General features: G+C 42.1%; 24 non-coding genes and 1 pseudogene across 24 annotated transcripts; all 25 read right to left on the minus strand.

Moving 5' to 3' along the window:
- Positions 1–189: 189 nt before the first annotated feature.
- On the minus strand, positions 190–308 carry LOC117185299 (5S ribosomal RNA). Its single transcript, XR_004470872.1, has one exon. It is a non-coding gene; the product is annotated as a 5S ribosomal RNA (ribosomal RNA).
- Positions 309–640: 332 nt separating this feature from the next.
- Positions 641–759, minus strand: LOC117185240 (5S ribosomal RNA). Its single transcript, XR_004470823.1, has one exon. It is a non-coding gene; the product is annotated as a 5S ribosomal RNA (ribosomal RNA).
- Positions 760–1,088: 329 nt separating this feature from the next.
- Positions 1,089–1,207, minus strand: LOC117185300 (5S ribosomal RNA). The gene has a single exon (XR_004470873.1). It is a non-coding gene; the product is annotated as a 5S ribosomal RNA (ribosomal RNA).
- Positions 1,208–1,537: 330 nt separating this feature from the next.
- On the minus strand, positions 1,538–1,656 carry LOC117185301 (5S ribosomal RNA). Its single transcript, XR_004470874.1, has one exon. It is a non-coding gene; the product is annotated as a 5S ribosomal RNA (ribosomal RNA).
- A 320-nt stretch (positions 1,657–1,976) lies between these two features.
- LOC117185302 (5S ribosomal RNA) lies at positions 1,977–2,095 on the minus strand. The gene has a single exon (XR_004470875.1). It is a non-coding gene; the product is annotated as a 5S ribosomal RNA (ribosomal RNA).
- Positions 2,096–2,417: 322 nt separating this feature from the next.
- LOC117185303 (5S ribosomal RNA) lies at positions 2,418–2,536 on the minus strand. Its single transcript, XR_004470876.1, has one exon. It is a non-coding gene; the product is annotated as a 5S ribosomal RNA (ribosomal RNA).
- Positions 2,537–2,816: 280 nt separating this feature from the next.
- Positions 2,817–2,935, minus strand: LOC117185304 (5S ribosomal RNA). The gene has a single exon (XR_004470877.1). It is a non-coding gene; the product is annotated as a 5S ribosomal RNA (ribosomal RNA).
- Positions 2,936–3,253: 318 nt separating this feature from the next.
- On the minus strand, positions 3,254–3,372 carry LOC117185305 (5S ribosomal RNA). The gene has a single exon (XR_004470878.1). It is a non-coding gene; the product is annotated as a 5S ribosomal RNA (ribosomal RNA).
- A 324-nt stretch (positions 3,373–3,696) lies between these two features.
- Positions 3,697–3,815, minus strand: LOC117185306 (5S ribosomal RNA). Its single transcript, XR_004470879.1, has one exon. It is a non-coding gene; the product is annotated as a 5S ribosomal RNA (ribosomal RNA).
- A 322-nt stretch (positions 3,816–4,137) lies between these two features.
- On the minus strand, positions 4,138–4,256 carry LOC117185307 (5S ribosomal RNA). Its single transcript, XR_004470880.1, has one exon. It is a non-coding gene; the product is annotated as a 5S ribosomal RNA (ribosomal RNA).
- A 288-nt stretch (positions 4,257–4,544) lies between these two features.
- LOC117185308 (5S ribosomal RNA) lies at positions 4,545–4,663 on the minus strand. The gene has a single exon (XR_004470881.1). It is a non-coding gene; the product is annotated as a 5S ribosomal RNA (ribosomal RNA).
- Positions 4,664–4,983: 320 nt separating this feature from the next.
- LOC117185309 (5S ribosomal RNA) lies at positions 4,984–5,102 on the minus strand. The gene has a single exon (XR_004470882.1). It is a non-coding gene; the product is annotated as a 5S ribosomal RNA (ribosomal RNA).
- Positions 5,103–5,389: 287 nt separating this feature from the next.
- On the minus strand, positions 5,390–5,508 carry LOC117185310 (5S ribosomal RNA). Its single transcript, XR_004470883.1, has one exon. It is a non-coding gene; the product is annotated as a 5S ribosomal RNA (ribosomal RNA).
- A 320-nt stretch (positions 5,509–5,828) lies between these two features.
- LOC117185311 (5S ribosomal RNA) lies at positions 5,829–5,947 on the minus strand. Its single transcript, XR_004470884.1, has one exon. It is a non-coding gene; the product is annotated as a 5S ribosomal RNA (ribosomal RNA).
- A 288-nt stretch (positions 5,948–6,235) lies between these two features.
- Positions 6,236–6,354, minus strand: LOC117185312 (5S ribosomal RNA). Its single transcript, XR_004470885.1, has one exon. It is a non-coding gene; the product is annotated as a 5S ribosomal RNA (ribosomal RNA).
- Positions 6,355–6,676: 322 nt separating this feature from the next.
- Positions 6,677–6,795, minus strand: LOC117185313 (5S ribosomal RNA). Its single transcript, XR_004470886.1, has one exon. It is a non-coding gene; the product is annotated as a 5S ribosomal RNA (ribosomal RNA).
- A 324-nt stretch (positions 6,796–7,119) lies between these two features.
- On the minus strand, positions 7,120–7,238 carry LOC117185314 (5S ribosomal RNA). Its single transcript, XR_004470887.1, has one exon. It is a non-coding gene; the product is annotated as a 5S ribosomal RNA (ribosomal RNA).
- Positions 7,239–8,710: 1,472 nt separating this feature from the next.
- On the minus strand, positions 8,711–8,829 carry LOC117185315 (5S ribosomal RNA). The gene has a single exon (XR_004470888.1). It is a non-coding gene; the product is annotated as a 5S ribosomal RNA (ribosomal RNA).
- Positions 8,830–9,138: 309 nt separating this feature from the next.
- Positions 9,139–9,257, minus strand: LOC117185247 (uncharacterized; annotated as a pseudogene).
- A 332-nt stretch (positions 9,258–9,589) lies between these two features.
- Positions 9,590–9,708, minus strand: LOC117185316 (5S ribosomal RNA). Its single transcript, XR_004470889.1, has one exon. It is a non-coding gene; the product is annotated as a 5S ribosomal RNA (ribosomal RNA).
- A 322-nt stretch (positions 9,709–10,030) lies between these two features.
- On the minus strand, positions 10,031–10,149 carry LOC117185318 (5S ribosomal RNA). Its single transcript, XR_004470890.1, has one exon. It is a non-coding gene; the product is annotated as a 5S ribosomal RNA (ribosomal RNA).
- Positions 10,150–11,628: 1,479 nt separating this feature from the next.
- Positions 11,629–11,747, minus strand: LOC117185319 (5S ribosomal RNA). The gene has a single exon (XR_004470891.1). It is a non-coding gene; the product is annotated as a 5S ribosomal RNA (ribosomal RNA).
- A 339-nt stretch (positions 11,748–12,086) lies between these two features.
- On the minus strand, positions 12,087–12,205 carry LOC117185321 (5S ribosomal RNA). The gene has a single exon (XR_004470893.1). It is a non-coding gene; the product is annotated as a 5S ribosomal RNA (ribosomal RNA).
- A 324-nt stretch (positions 12,206–12,529) lies between these two features.
- On the minus strand, positions 12,530–12,648 carry LOC117185241 (5S ribosomal RNA). Its single transcript, XR_004470824.1, has one exon. It is a non-coding gene; the product is annotated as a 5S ribosomal RNA (ribosomal RNA).
- Positions 12,649–12,965: 317 nt separating this feature from the next.
- On the minus strand, positions 12,966–13,084 carry LOC117185322 (5S ribosomal RNA). Its single transcript, XR_004470894.1, has one exon. It is a non-coding gene; the product is annotated as a 5S ribosomal RNA (ribosomal RNA).
- Positions 13,085–14,136: the final 1,052 nt, after the last annotated feature.

The following is a 14,136-nucleotide window of genomic DNA, read 5'->3' on the forward strand; positions in this document are numbered from 1 at the left end:
TGCCTATATTTATGCATTTATTTAGAAAAAGAAAACCAAATGCCGTTCCCCTTCGAACAATAGTAATATAAATTTTAATTGGCCAAAATATAATTCAAGGAAAATAAAAACGAAAAAAGAAATATGAAAAACGAAACGAAAATACGGCAAAAGGCAAAAAGGCAAAAAGGCAAAAAAAGTTGGTGACGAAGCCAACAACACGCGGTGTTCCCAAGCGGTCCCCCATCTAAGTACTAACCGCGCCCGACGCTGCTTAATTTCGGTGATCGGACGAGAACCGATGTATTCAGCGTAGTATGGTCGTTGGCGAAAGCCTGGGAGCTGAACGGTGGTTTTCCTTTGTGTTCTGCCTTCGACTGACCAAAACTAACCATAGGATGTGTTTTTAGTTCAAACGACTAGACTAGGATCTGCTGGCAGGGATTGGATGTGGTATGGGGTGCCTGTATTTATGCAATTATTTAGAAAAAGAAAACCAAATGCCGTTCCCCTTCGAACAATAGTAATATAAATTTTAATTGTATCCATGACCATTGGCCAAAATATAATTCAAGGAAAATAAAAACGAAAAATAAAAAAAGAAAAATTAAAAACGAAACGAAAATACGGCAAAAGGCAAAAGGCAAAAAGTTGGTGACGAAGCCAACAACACGCAGTGTTCCCAAGCGGTCCCCCATCTAAGTACTAACCGCGCCCGACGCTGCTTAATTTCGGTGATCGGACGAGAACCGATGTATTCAGCGTAGTATGGTCGTTGGCGAAAGCCTGGGAGCTGAACGGTGGTTTTCCTTTGTGTTCTGCCTTCGACTGACCAAATCTAACAATAAGATGGGTTTTAGTTCAAACGACTAGACTAGGATCTGCTGGCAGGGATTGGATGTGGTATGGGGTGCCTGTATTTATGCAATTATTTAGAAAAAGAAAACCAAATGCCGTTCCCCTTCGAACAATAGTAATATAAATTTTAATTGTATCCATGTCCCTTGGTCAAAATATAATTCAAGGAAAATAAAAACGAAAAAAGAAAAATAAAATTAAAAATGAAAAACGAATCGAAAATACGGCAAAAGGCAAAAAGTTGGTGACGAAGCCAACAACACGCGGTGTTCCCAAGCGGTCCCCCATCTAAGTACTAACCGCGCCCGACGCTGCTTAATTTCGGTGATCGGACGAGAACCGATGTATTCAGCGTAGTATGGTCGTTGGCGAAAGCCTGGGAGCTGAACGGTGGTTTTCCTTTGTGTTCTGCCTTCGACTGACCAAAACTAACCATAGGATGTGTTTTTAGTTCAAACGACTAGACTAGGATCTGCTGGCAGGGATTGGATGTGGTATGGGGTGCCTGTATTTATGCAATTATTTAGAAAAAGAAAACCAAATGCCGTTCCCCTTCGAACAATAGTAATATAAATTTTAATTGTATCCATGTCCCTTGGTCAAAATATAATTCAAGGAAAATAAAAACGAAAAAAGAAAAATAAAATTAAAAATGAAAAACGAATCGAAAATACGGCAAAAGGCAAAAAGTTGGTGACGAAGCCAACAACACGCGGTGTTCCCAAGCGGTCCCCCATCTAAGTACTAACCGCGCCCGACGCTGCTTAATTTCGGTGATCGGACGAGAACCGATGTATTCAGCGTAGTATGGTCGTTGGCGAAAGCCTGGGAGCTGAACGTTGGTTAACCTTTGTGTTCTGCCTTCGACTGACCAAAACTAACAATAAGATGGGTTTTAGTTCAAACGACTAGACTAGGATCTGCTGGCAGGGATTGGATGTGGTATGGGGTGCCTATATTTATGCATTTATTTAGAAAAAGAAAACCAAATGCCGTTCCCCTTCGAACAATAGTAATATAAATTTTAATTGGCCAAAATATAATTCAAGGAAAATAAAAACGAAAAAAGAAATATGAAAAACGAAACGAAAATACGGCAAAAGGCAAAAAGGCAAAAAGGCAAAAAAAGTTGGTGACGAAGCCAACAACACGCGGTGTTCCCAAGCGGTCCCCCATCTAAGTACTAACCGCGCCCGACGCTGCTTAATTTCGGTGATCGGACGAGAACCGATGTATTCAGCGTAGTATGGTCGTTGGCGAAAGCCTGGGAGCTGAACGGTGGTTTTCCTTTGTGTTCTGCCTTCGACTGACCAAATCTAACAATAAGATGGGTTTTAGTTCAAACGACTAGACTAGGATCTGCTGGCAGGGATTGGATGTGGTATGGGGTGTCTGTATTTATGCATTTATTTAAAAAAGGAAAACCAAATGCCGCTCCATTTCGAACAATAGTAATATAAATTTTAATTGGCCAAAATATAATTCAAGGAAAATAAAAACGAAAAAAGATAAATAAAATTAAAAATGAAAAACGAATCGAAAATACGGCAAAAGGCAAAAAGGCAAAAAGTTGGTGACGAAGCCAACAACACGCGGTGTTCCCAAGCGGTCCCCCATCTAAGTACTAACCGCGCCCGACGCTGCTTAATTTCGGTGATCGGACGAGAACCGATGTATTCAGCGTAGTATGGTCGTTGGCGAAAGCCTGGGAGCTGAACGGTGGTTTTCCTTTGTGTTCTGCCTTCGACTGACCAAATCTAACAATAAGATGGGTTTTAGTTCAAACGACTAGACTAGGATCTGCTGGCAGGGATTGGATGTGGTATGGGGTGTCTGTATTTATGCATTTATTTAAAAAAGGAAAACCAAATGCCGCTCCATTTCGAACAATAGTAATATAAATTTTAATTGTATCCATGTAAAAACGAAAAAAGAAAAACGAAACGAAAATACGGCAAAAGGCAAAAAGTTGGTGACGAAGCCAACAACACGCGGTGTTCCCAAGCGGTCCCCCATCTAAGTACTAACCGCGCCCGACGCTGCTTAATTTCGGTGATCGGACGAGAACCGATGTATTCAGCGTAGTATGGTCGTTGGCGAAAGCCTGGGAGCTGAACGTTGGTTTCCTTTGTGTTCTGCCTTCGACTGACCAAAACTAACAATAGGATGTGTTTTTAGTTCAAACGACTAGACTAGGATCTGCTGGCAGGGATTGGATGTGGTATGGGGTGCCTGTATTTATGCAATTATTTAAAAAAGGAAAACCAAATGCCGTTCCCCTTCGAACAATAGTAATATAAATTTTAATTATATCCATGTCCCTTGGCCAAAAAAAAGTTCAAGGAAAATAAAAAAGAAAAAAAGAAACATTAAAAATGAAACGAAAATACGGCAAAAGGCAAAAAGTTGGTGACGAAGCCAACAACACGCGGTGTTCCCAAGCGGTCCCCCATCTAAGTACTAACCGCGCCCGACGCTGCTTAATTTCGGTGATCGGACGAGAACCGATGTATTCAGCGTAGTATGGTCGTTGGCGAAAGCCTGGGAGCTGAACGTTGGTTTCCTTTGTGTTCTGCCTTCGACTGACCAAAACTAACAATAGGATGTGTTTTTAGTTCAAACGACTAGACTAGGATCTGCTGGCAGGGATTGGATGTGGTATGGGGTGCCTGTATTTATGCATTTACTTAGAAAAAGAAAACCAAATGCCGTTCCCCTTCGAACAATAGTAATATAAATTTTAATTGTATCCATGACCCTTGGCCAAAATATAATTCAAGGAAAATAAAAACGAAAAAAGAAAAATTAAAAACGAAACGAAAATACGGCAAAAGGCAAAAGGCAAAAAGTTGGTGACGAAGCCAACAACACGCGGTGTTCCCAAGCGGTCCCCCATCTAAGTACTAACCGCGCCCGACGCTGCTTAATTTCGGTGATCGGACGAGAACCGATGTATTCAGCGTAGTATGGTCGTTGGCGAAAGCCTGGGAGCTGAACGGTGGTTTTCCTTTGTGTTCTGCCTTCGACTGACCAAATCTAACAATAAGATGGGTTTTAGTTCAAACGACTAGACTAGGATCTGCTGGCAGGGATTGGATGTGGTATGGGGTGTCTGTATTTATGCATTTATTTAAAAAAGGAAAACCAAATGCCGCTCCATTTCGAACAATAGTAATATAAATTTTAATTGGCCAAAATATAATTCAAGGAAAATAAAAACGAAAAAAGATAAATAAAATTAAAAATGAAAAACGAATCGAAAATACGGCAAAAGGCAAAAAGGCAAAAAGTTGGTGACGAAGCCAACAACACGCGGTGTTCCCAAGCGGTCCCCCATCTAAGTACTAACCGCGCCCGACGCTGCTTAATTTCGGTGATCGGACGAGAACCGATGTATTCAGCGTAGTATGGTCGTTGGCGAAAGCCTGGGAGCTGAACGTTGGTTTTCCTTTGTGGTCTGCCTTCGACGGACCAAAACTAACAATAGGATGTGTTTTTAGTTCAAACGACTAGACTAGGATCTGCTGGCAGGGATTGGATGTGGTATGGGGTGCCTGTATTTATGCATTTATTTAGAAAAAGAAAACCAAATGCCGTTCTCCTTCGAACAATAGTAATATAAATTTTAATTGTATCCATGTAAAAACGAAAAAAGAAAAACGAAACGAAAATACGGCAAAAGGCAAAAGGCAAAAAGTTGGTGACGAAGCCAACAACACGCGGTGTTCCCAAGCGGTCCCCCATCTAAGTACTAACCGCGCCCGACGCTGCTTAATTTCGGTGATCGGACGAGAACCGATGTATTCAGCGTAGTATGGTCGTTGGCGAAAGCCTGGGAGCTGAACGTTGGTTTTCCTTTGTGTTCTGCCTTCGACTGACCAAAACTAACAATAAGATGGGTTTTAGTTCAAACGACTAGACTAGGATCTGCTGGCAGGGATTGGATGTGGTATGGGGTGCCTATATTTATGCATTTATTTAGAAAAAGAAAACCAAATGCCGTTCCCCTTCGAACAATAGTAATATAAATTTTAATTGGCCAAAATATAATTCAAGGAAAATAAAAACGAAAAAAGAAATATGAAAAACGAAACGAAAATACGGCAAAAGGCAAAAAGGCAAAAAGGCAAAAAAAGTTGGTGACGAAGCCAACAACACGCGGTGTTCCCAAGCGGTCCCCCATCTAAGTACTAACCGCGCCCGACGCTGCTTAATTTCGGTGATCGGACGAGAACCGATGTATTCAGCGTAGTATGGTCGTTGGCGAAAGCCTGGGAGCTGAACGTTGGTTTTCCTTTGTGTTCTGCCTTCGACTGACCAAAACTAACAATAAGATGGGTTTTAGTTCAAACGACTAGACTAGGATCTGCTGGCAGGGATTGGATGTGGTATGGGGTGCCTGTATTTATGCATTTATTTAGAAAAAGAAAACCAAATGCCGTTCTCCTTCGAACAATAGTAATATAAATTTTAATTGTATCCATGTAAAAACGAAAAAAGAAAAACGAAACGAAAATACGGCAAAAGGCAAAAGGCAAAAAGTTGGTGACGAAGCCAACAACACGCGGTGTTCCCAAGCGGTCCCCCATCTAAGTACTAACCGCGCCCGACGCTGCTTAATTTCGGTGATCGGACGAGAACCGATGTATTCAGCGTAGTATGGTCGTTGGCGAAAGCCTGGGAGCTGAACGTTGGTTTTCCTTTGTGTTCTGCCTTCGACTGACCAAAACTAACAATAAGATGGGTTTTAGTTCAAACGACTAGACTAGGATCTGCTGGCAGGGATTGGATGTGGTATGGGGTGCCTATATTTATGCATTTATTTAGAAAAAGAAAACCAAATGCCGTTCCCCTTCGAACAATAGTAATATAAATTTTAATTGGCCAAAATATAATTCAAGGAAAATAAAAACGAAAAAAGAAATATGAAAAACGAAACGAAAATACGGCAAAAGGCAAAAAGGCAAAAAGGCAAAAAAAGTTGGTGACGAAGCCAACAACACGCGGTGTTCCCAAGCGGTCCCCCATCTAAGTACTAACCGCGCCCGACGCTGCTTAATTTCGGTGATCGGACGAGAACCGATGTATTCAGCGTAGTATGGTCGTTGGCGAAAGCCTGGGAGCTGAACGTTGGTTTTCCTTTGTGTTCTGCCTTCGACTGACCAAAACTAACCATAGGATGTGTTTTTAGTTCAAACGACTAGACTAGGATCTGCTGGCAGGGATTGGATGTGGTATGGGGTGCCTGTATTTATGCATTTATTTAGAAAAAGAAAACCAAATGCCGTTCTCCTTCGAACAATAGTAATATAAATTTTAATTGTATCCATGTAAAAACGAAAAAAGAAAAACGAAACGAAAATACGGCAAAAGGCAAAAGGCAAAAAGTTGGTGACGAAGCCAACAACACGCGGTGTTCCCAAGCGGTCCCCCATCTAAGTACTAACCGCGCCCGACGCTGCTTAATTTCGGTGATCGGACGAGAACCGATGTATTCAGCGTAGTATGGTCGTTGGCGAAAGCCTGGGAGCTGAACGGTGGTTTTCCTTTGTGTTCTGCCTTCGACTGACCAAATCTAACAATAAGATGGGTTTTAGTTCAAACGACTAGACTAGGATCTGCTGGCAGGGATTGGATGTGGTATGGGGTGTCTGTATTTATGCATTTATTTAAAAAAGGAAAACCAAATGCCGCTCCATTTCGAACAATAGTAATATAAATTTTAATTGGCCAAAATATAATTCAAGGAAAATAAAAACGAAAAAAGATAAATAAAATTAAAAATGAAAAACGAATCGAAAATACGGCAAAAGGCAAAAAGGCAAAAAGTTGGTGACGAAGCCAACAACACGCGGTGTTCCCAAGCGGTCCCCCATCTAAGTACTAACCGCGCCCGACGCTGCTTAATTTCGGTGATCGGACGAGAACCGATGTATTCAGCGTAGTATGGTCGTTGGCGAAAGCCTGGGAGCTGAACGTTGGTTTCCTTTGTGTTCTGCCTTCGACTGACCAAAACTAACAATAGGATGTGTTTTTAGTTCAAACGACTAGACTAGGATCTGCTGGCAGGGATTGGATGTGGTATGGGGTGCCTGTATTTATGCATTTACTTAGAAAAAGAAAACCAAATGCCGTTCCCCTTCGAACAATGGTAATATAAATTTTAATTGTATCCATGACCCTTGGCCAAAATATAATTCAAGGAAAATAAAAACGAAAAAAGAAAAATTAAAAACGAAACGAAAATACGGCAAAAGGCAAAAGGCAAAAAGTTGGTGACGAAGCCAACAACACGCGGTGTTCCCAAGCGGTCCCCCATCTAAGTACTAACCGCGCCCGACGCTGCTTAATTTCGGTGATCGGACGAGAACCGATGTATTCAGCGTAGTATGGTCGTTGGCGAAAGCCTGGGAGCTGAACGTTGGTTTTCCTTTGTGTTCTGCCTTCGACTGACCAAAACTAACCATAGGATGTGTTTTTAGTTCAAACGACTAGACTAGGATCTGCTGGCAGGGATTGGATGTGGTATGGGGTGTCTGTATTTATGCATTTACTTAGAAAAAGAAAACCAAATGCCGTTCCCCTTCGAACAATAGTAATATAAATTTTAATTGTATCCATGACCCTTGGCCAAAATATAATTCAAGGAAAATAAAAACGAAAAATAAAACGAGGGGGAACGTTGTGAGTTGCTGCGGACACCGCAACTCTACAGTTATACCCGATACTAAGTCAGTATGGCTCTCCTCCGGCAGACGCCGCTAATATTAAACGACACGACAAAGAGTGCGTGCGAGAGAGACAGAAAATCAGTCTGAGCGTGACGTCGGGCGCTGCGTAGCCACTGCAAATTGATTTGTTTCCTTTCGCTATAAAAATGATCTGATCTGATCCAGATTCAGCAATCTGATAGATATGGTCGCTATCTATGATTCTGCGTTTTTAGTTTTCTCGAATCTGCAATATTGTGGATGCAACAGATTTTCGTCCTTTGTGGGGGCGGAAGGGGGTGTGGCGAAATTTTGAGATATACGTTTTATAGTGAGATCTAACAGAAGTGCGGATACCAAATTTGGTTACTCTAGCTTTAATAGTCTCTGAGATTTGTGAATATCCCCAGATTTGCATCCTTTGCGGGGGCGGAAGGGGGTGTGGCGAAAGTTTGAAACAAACTCGTCTCGGTCCGATATATTAGGAGTGTGGATACCAAATTTGGTTGCTCTAGCTTTTATAGTCTCTGAGATCTAGGCGCTAATGTTTTACTCTAAGCAAAGCCGCCTATGCTACGTGTGTGTTAGAGAGAGAAAGGGCGAGAAAAAATGAAATTGTTTTCTTGATGCTGGCTATAATAGTAATACGATCCAATTCAGATTCTGCAGTCTAAAAGATATGGTCATTCTCTACGATTCTGCGTTTTTGGTTTTCTTGTATCTTTAAAATTGTGGATGCCACAGATTTTCGCCCTTTGTGGGGGCGGAAGTGGGCGGGGCAAAGTTTTGAAATATTTTTGGAGCAGTGACATATCACAGAAGTCTAGATCCAAAACATCGTTGCTCTAGCTCTTATAGTCTTTGAGCATTAGGCGCTGAAGGGGACGGACAGACAGACAGACGGACAGACGGACAGACGTACAGACGGACGGACGGACAGACGGACAGACAGACATGGCTCAATCGACTCGGCTATTGATGCTGATCAAGAATATATATACTTTATGGGGTCGGAAACGATTCCTTCTGGACGTTACACACATCCACTTTTACCACAAATCTAATATACCCCAATACTCATTTTGAGTATCGGGTATAAAAAGAAAAATTAAAAACGAAACGAAAATACGGCAAAAGGCAAAAAGGCAAAAAGTTGGTGACGAAGCCAACAACACGCGGTGTTCCCAAGCGGTCCCCCATCTAAGTACTAACCGCGCCCGACGCTGCTTAATTTCGGTGATCGGACGAGAACCGATGTATTCAGCGTAGTATGGTCGTTGGCGAAAGCCTGGGAGCTGAACGTTGGTTTTCCTTTGTGTTCTGCCTTCGACTGACCAAATCTAACAATAAGATGGGTTTTAGTTCAAACGACTAGACTAGGATCTGCTGGTAGGGATTGGATGTGTTATGGGGTGCCTGTATTTATGCATTTACTTAGAAAAAGAAAACCAAATGCCGTTCCCCTTCGAACAATAGTAATATAAATTTTAATTGGCCAAAATATAATTCAAGGAAAATAAAAACGAAAAAAGAAAAATTAAAAACGAAACGAAAATACGGCAAAAGGCAAAAGGCAAAAAGTTGGTGACGAAGCCAACAACACGCGGTGTTCCCAAGCGGCCCCTCATCTAAGTACTAACCGCGCCCGACGCTGCTTAATTTCGGTGATCGGACGAGAACCGATGTATTCAGCGTAGTATGGTCGTTGGCGAAAGCCTGGGAGCTGAACGGTGGTTTTCCTTTGTGTTCTGCCTTCGACTGACCAAATCTAACAATAAGATGGGTTTTAGTTCAAACGACTAGACTAGGACCTGCTGGCAGGGATTGGATGAGGTATGGGGTGCCTGTATTTATGCATTTACTTAGAAAAAGAAAACCAAATGCCGTTCCCCTTCGAACAATAGTAATATAAATTTTAATTGTATCCATGACCCTTGGCCAAAATATAATTCAAGGAAAATAAAAACGAAAAATAAAAAAAGAAAAATTAAAAACGAAACGAAAATACGGCAAAAGGCAAAAAGGCAAAAAGTTGGTGACGAAGCCAACAACACGCGGTGTTCCCAAGCGGTCCCCCATCTAAGTACTAACCGCGCCCGACGCTGCTTAATTTCGGTGATCGGACGAGAACCGATGTATTCAGCGTAGTATGGTCGTTGGCGAAAGCCTGGGAGCTGAACGGTGGTTTTCCTTTGTGTTCTGCCTTCGACTGACCAAATCTAACAATAAGATGGGTTTTAGTTCAAACGACTAGACTAGGATCTGCTGGCAGGGATTGGATGTGGTATGGGGTGTCTGTATTTATGCATTTATTTAAAAAAGGAAAACCAAATGCCGCTCCATTTCGAACAATAGTAATATAAATTTTAATTGGCCAAAATATAATTCAAGGAAAATAAAAACGAAAAAAGATAAATAAAATTAAAAATGAAAAACGAATCGAAAATACGGCAAAAGGCAAAAAGGCAAAAAGTTGGTGACGAAGCCAACAACACGCGGTGTTCCCAAGCGGTCCCCCATCTAAGTACTAACCGCGCCCGACGCTGCTTAATTTCGGTGATCGGACGAGAACCGATGTATTCAGCGTAGTATGGTCGTTGGCGAAAGCCTGGGAGCTGAACGGTGGTTTTCCTTTGTGTTCTGCCTTCGACTGACCAAATCTAACAATAAGATGGGTTTTAGTTCAAACGACTAGACTAGGATCTGCTGGCAGGGATTGGATGTGGTATGGGGTGCCTGTATTTATGCATTTACTTAGAAAAAGAAAACCAAATGCCGTTCCCCTTCGAACAATGGTAATATAAATTTTAATTGTATCCATGACCCTTGGCCAAAATATAATTCAAGGAAAATAAAAACGAAAAATAAAACGAGGGGGAACGTTGTGAGTTGCTGCGGACACCGCAACTCTACAGTTATACCCGATACTAAGTCAGTATGGCTCTCCTCCGGCAGACGCCGCTAATATTAAACGACACGACAAAGAGTGCGTGCGAGAGAGACAGAAAATCAGTCTGAGCGTGACGTCGGGCGCTGCGTAGCCACTGCAAATTGATTTGTTTCCTTTCGCTATAAAAATGATCTGATCTGATCCAGATTCAGCAATCTGATAGATATGGTCGCTATCTATGATTCTGCGTTTTTAGTTTTCTCGAATCTGCAATATTGTGGATGCAACAGATTTTCGTCCTTTGTGGGGGCGGAAGGGGGTGTGGCGAAATTTTGAGATATACGTTTTATAGTGAGATCTAACAGAAGTGCGGATACCAAATTTGGTTACTCTAGCTTTAATAGTCTCTGAGATTTGTGAATATCCCCAGATTTGCATCCTTTGCGGGGGCGGAAGGGGGTGTGGCGAAAGTTTGAAACAAACTCGTCTCGGTCCGATATATTAGGAGTGTGGATACCAAATTTGGTTGCTCTAGCTTTTATAGTCTCTGAGATCTAGGCGCTAATGTTTTACTCTAAGCAAAGCCGCCTATGCTACGTGTGTGTTAGAGAGAGAAAGGGCGAGAAAAAATGAAATTGTTTTCTTGATGCTGGCTATAATAGTAATACGATCCAATTCAGATTCTGCAGTCTAAAAGATATGGTCATTCTCTACGATTCTGCGTTTTTGGTTTTCTTGTATCTTTAAAATTGTGGATGCCACAGATTTTCGCCCTTTGTGGGGGCGGAAGTGGGCGGGGCAAAGTTTTGAAATATTTTTGGAGCAGTGACATATCACAGAAGTCTAGATCCAAAACATCGTTGCTCTAGCTCTTATAGTCTTTGAGCATTAGGCGCTGAAGGGGACGGACAGACAGACAGACGGACAGACGGACAGACGTACAGACGGACGGACGGACAGACGGACAGACGGACAGACAGACATGGCTCAATCGACTCGGCTATTGATGCTGATCAAGAATATATATACTTTATGGGGTCGGAAACGATTCCTTCTGGACGTTACACACATCCACTTTTACCACAAATCTAATATACCCCAATACTCATTTTGAGTATCGGGTATAAAAAGAAAAATTAAAAACGAAACGAAAATACGGCAAAAGGCAAAAAGGCAAAAAGTTGGTGACGAAGCCAACAACACGCGGTGTTCCCAAGCGGTCCCCCATCTAAGTACTAACCGCGCCCGACGCTGCTTAATTTCGGTGATCGGACGAGAACCGATGTATTCAGCGTAGTATGGTCGTTGGCGAAAGCCTGGGAGCTGAACGGTGGTTTTCCTTTGTGTTCTGCCTTCGACTGACCAAAACTAACCATAGGATACAGGATGTGTTTTTAGTTCAAACGACTAGACTAGGATCTGCTGGCAGGGATCGGATGTGGTATGGGGTGCCTGTATTTATGCATTTACTTAGAAAAAGAAAACCAAATGCCGTTCCCCTTCGAACAATAGTAATATAAATTTTAATTGTATCCATGTCCCTTGGCCAAAATATAATTCAAGGAAAATAAAAACGAAAAATAAAAAAAGAAAAATTAAAAACGAAACGAAAATACGGCAAAAGGCAAAAGGCAAAAAGTTGGTGACGAAGCCAACAACACGCGGTGTTCCCAAGCGGTCCCCCATCTAAGTACTAACCGCGCCCGACGCTGCTTAATTTCGGTGATCGGACGAGAACCGATGTATTCAGCGTAGTATGGTCGTTGGCGAAAGCCTGGGAGCTGAACGGTGGTTTTCCTTTGTGTTCTGCCTTCGACTGACCAAATCTAACAATAAGATGGGTTTTAGTTCAAACGACTAGACTAGGATCTGCTGGCAGGGATTGGATGTGGTATGGGGTGCCTGTATTTATGCATTTACTTAGAAAAAGAAAACCAAATGCCGTTCCCCTTCGAACAATAGTAATATAAATTTTAATTGTATCCATGACCCTTGGCCAAAATATAATTCAAGGAAAATAAAAACGAAAAAAGAAAAATTAAAAACGAAACGAAAATACGGCAAAAGGCAAAAGGCAAAAAGTTGGTGACGAAGCCAACAACACGCAGTGTTCCCAAGCGGTCCCCCATCTAAGTACTAACCGCGCCCGACGCTGCTTAATTTCGGTGATCGGACGAGAACCGATGTATTCAGCGTAGTATGGTCGTTGGCGAAAGCCTGGGAGCTGAACGGTGGTTTTCCTTTGTGTTCTGCCTTCGACTGACCAAAACTAACAATAAGATGGGTTTTAGTTCAAACGACTAGACTAGGATCTGCTGGCAGGGATTGGATGTGGTATGGGGTGCCTGTATTTATGCATTTACTTAGAAAAAGAAAACCAAATGCCGTTCCCCTTCGAACAATAGTAATATAAATTTTAATTGTATCCATGACCCTTGGCCAAAATATAATTCAAGGAAAATAAAAACGAAAAAAGAAAAACGAAACGAAAATACGGCAAAAGGCAAAAGGCAAAAAGTTGGTGACGAAGCCAACAACACGCGGTGTTCCCAAGCGGTCCCCCATCTAAGTACTAACCGCGCCCGACGCTGCTTAATTTCGGTGATCGGACGAGAACCGATGTATTCAGCGTAGTATGGTCGTTGGCGAAAGCCTGGGAGCTGAACGGTGGTTTTCCTTTGTGTTCTGCCTTCGACTGACCAAAACTAACAATAAGATGGGTTTTAGTTCAAACGACTAGACTAGGATCTGCTGGCAGGGATTGGATGTGGTATGGGGTGTCTGTATTTATGCATTTACTTAGAAAAAGAAAACCAAATGCCGTTCCCCTTCGAACAATAGTAATATAAATTTTAATTGTATCCATGACCCTTGGCCAAAATATAATTCAAGGAAAATAAAAACGAAAAATAAAACGAGGGGGAACGTTGTGAGTTGCTGCGGACACCGCAACTCTACAGTTATACCCGATACTAAGTCAGTATGGCTCTCCTCCGGCAGACGCCGCTAATATTAAACGACACGACAAAGAGTGCGTGCGAGAGAGACAGAAAATCAGTCTGAGCGTGACGTCGGGCGCTGCGTAGCCACTGCAAATTGATTTGTTTCCTTTCGCTATAAAAATGATCTGATCTGATCCAGATTCAGCAATCTGATAGATATGGTCGCTATCTATGATTCTGCGTTTTTAGTTTTCTCGAATCTGCAATATTGTGGATGCAACAGATTTTCGTCCTTTGTGGGGGCGGAAGGGGGTGTGGCGAAATTTTGAGATATACGTTTTATAGTGAGATCTAACAGAAGTGCGGATACCAAATTTGGTTACTCTAGCTTTAATAGTCTCTGAGATTTGTGAATATCCCCAGATTTGCATCCTTTGCGGGGGCGGAAGGGGGTGTGGCGAAAGTTTGAAACAAACTCGTCTCGGTCCGATATATTAGGAGTGTGGATACCAAATTTGGTTGCTCTAGCTTTTATAGTCTCTGAGATCTAGGCGCTAATGTTTTACTCTAAGCAAAGCCGCCTATGCTACGTGTGTGTTAGAGAGAGAAAGGGCGAGAAAAAATGAAATTGTTTTCTTGATGCTGGCTATAATAGTAATACGATCCAATTCAGATTCTGCAGTCTAAAAGATATGGTCATTCTCTACGATTCTGCGTTTTTGGTTTTCTTGTATCTTTAAAATTGTGGATGCCACAG

This window comes from Drosophila pseudoobscura, chromosome X (genome assembly GCF_009870125.1).
Source record: "Drosophila pseudoobscura strain MV-25-SWS-2005 chromosome X, UCI_Dpse_MV25, whole genome shotgun sequence".
NCBI lineage: Eukaryota > Metazoa > Arthropoda > Insecta > Diptera > Drosophilidae > Drosophila > Drosophila pseudoobscura.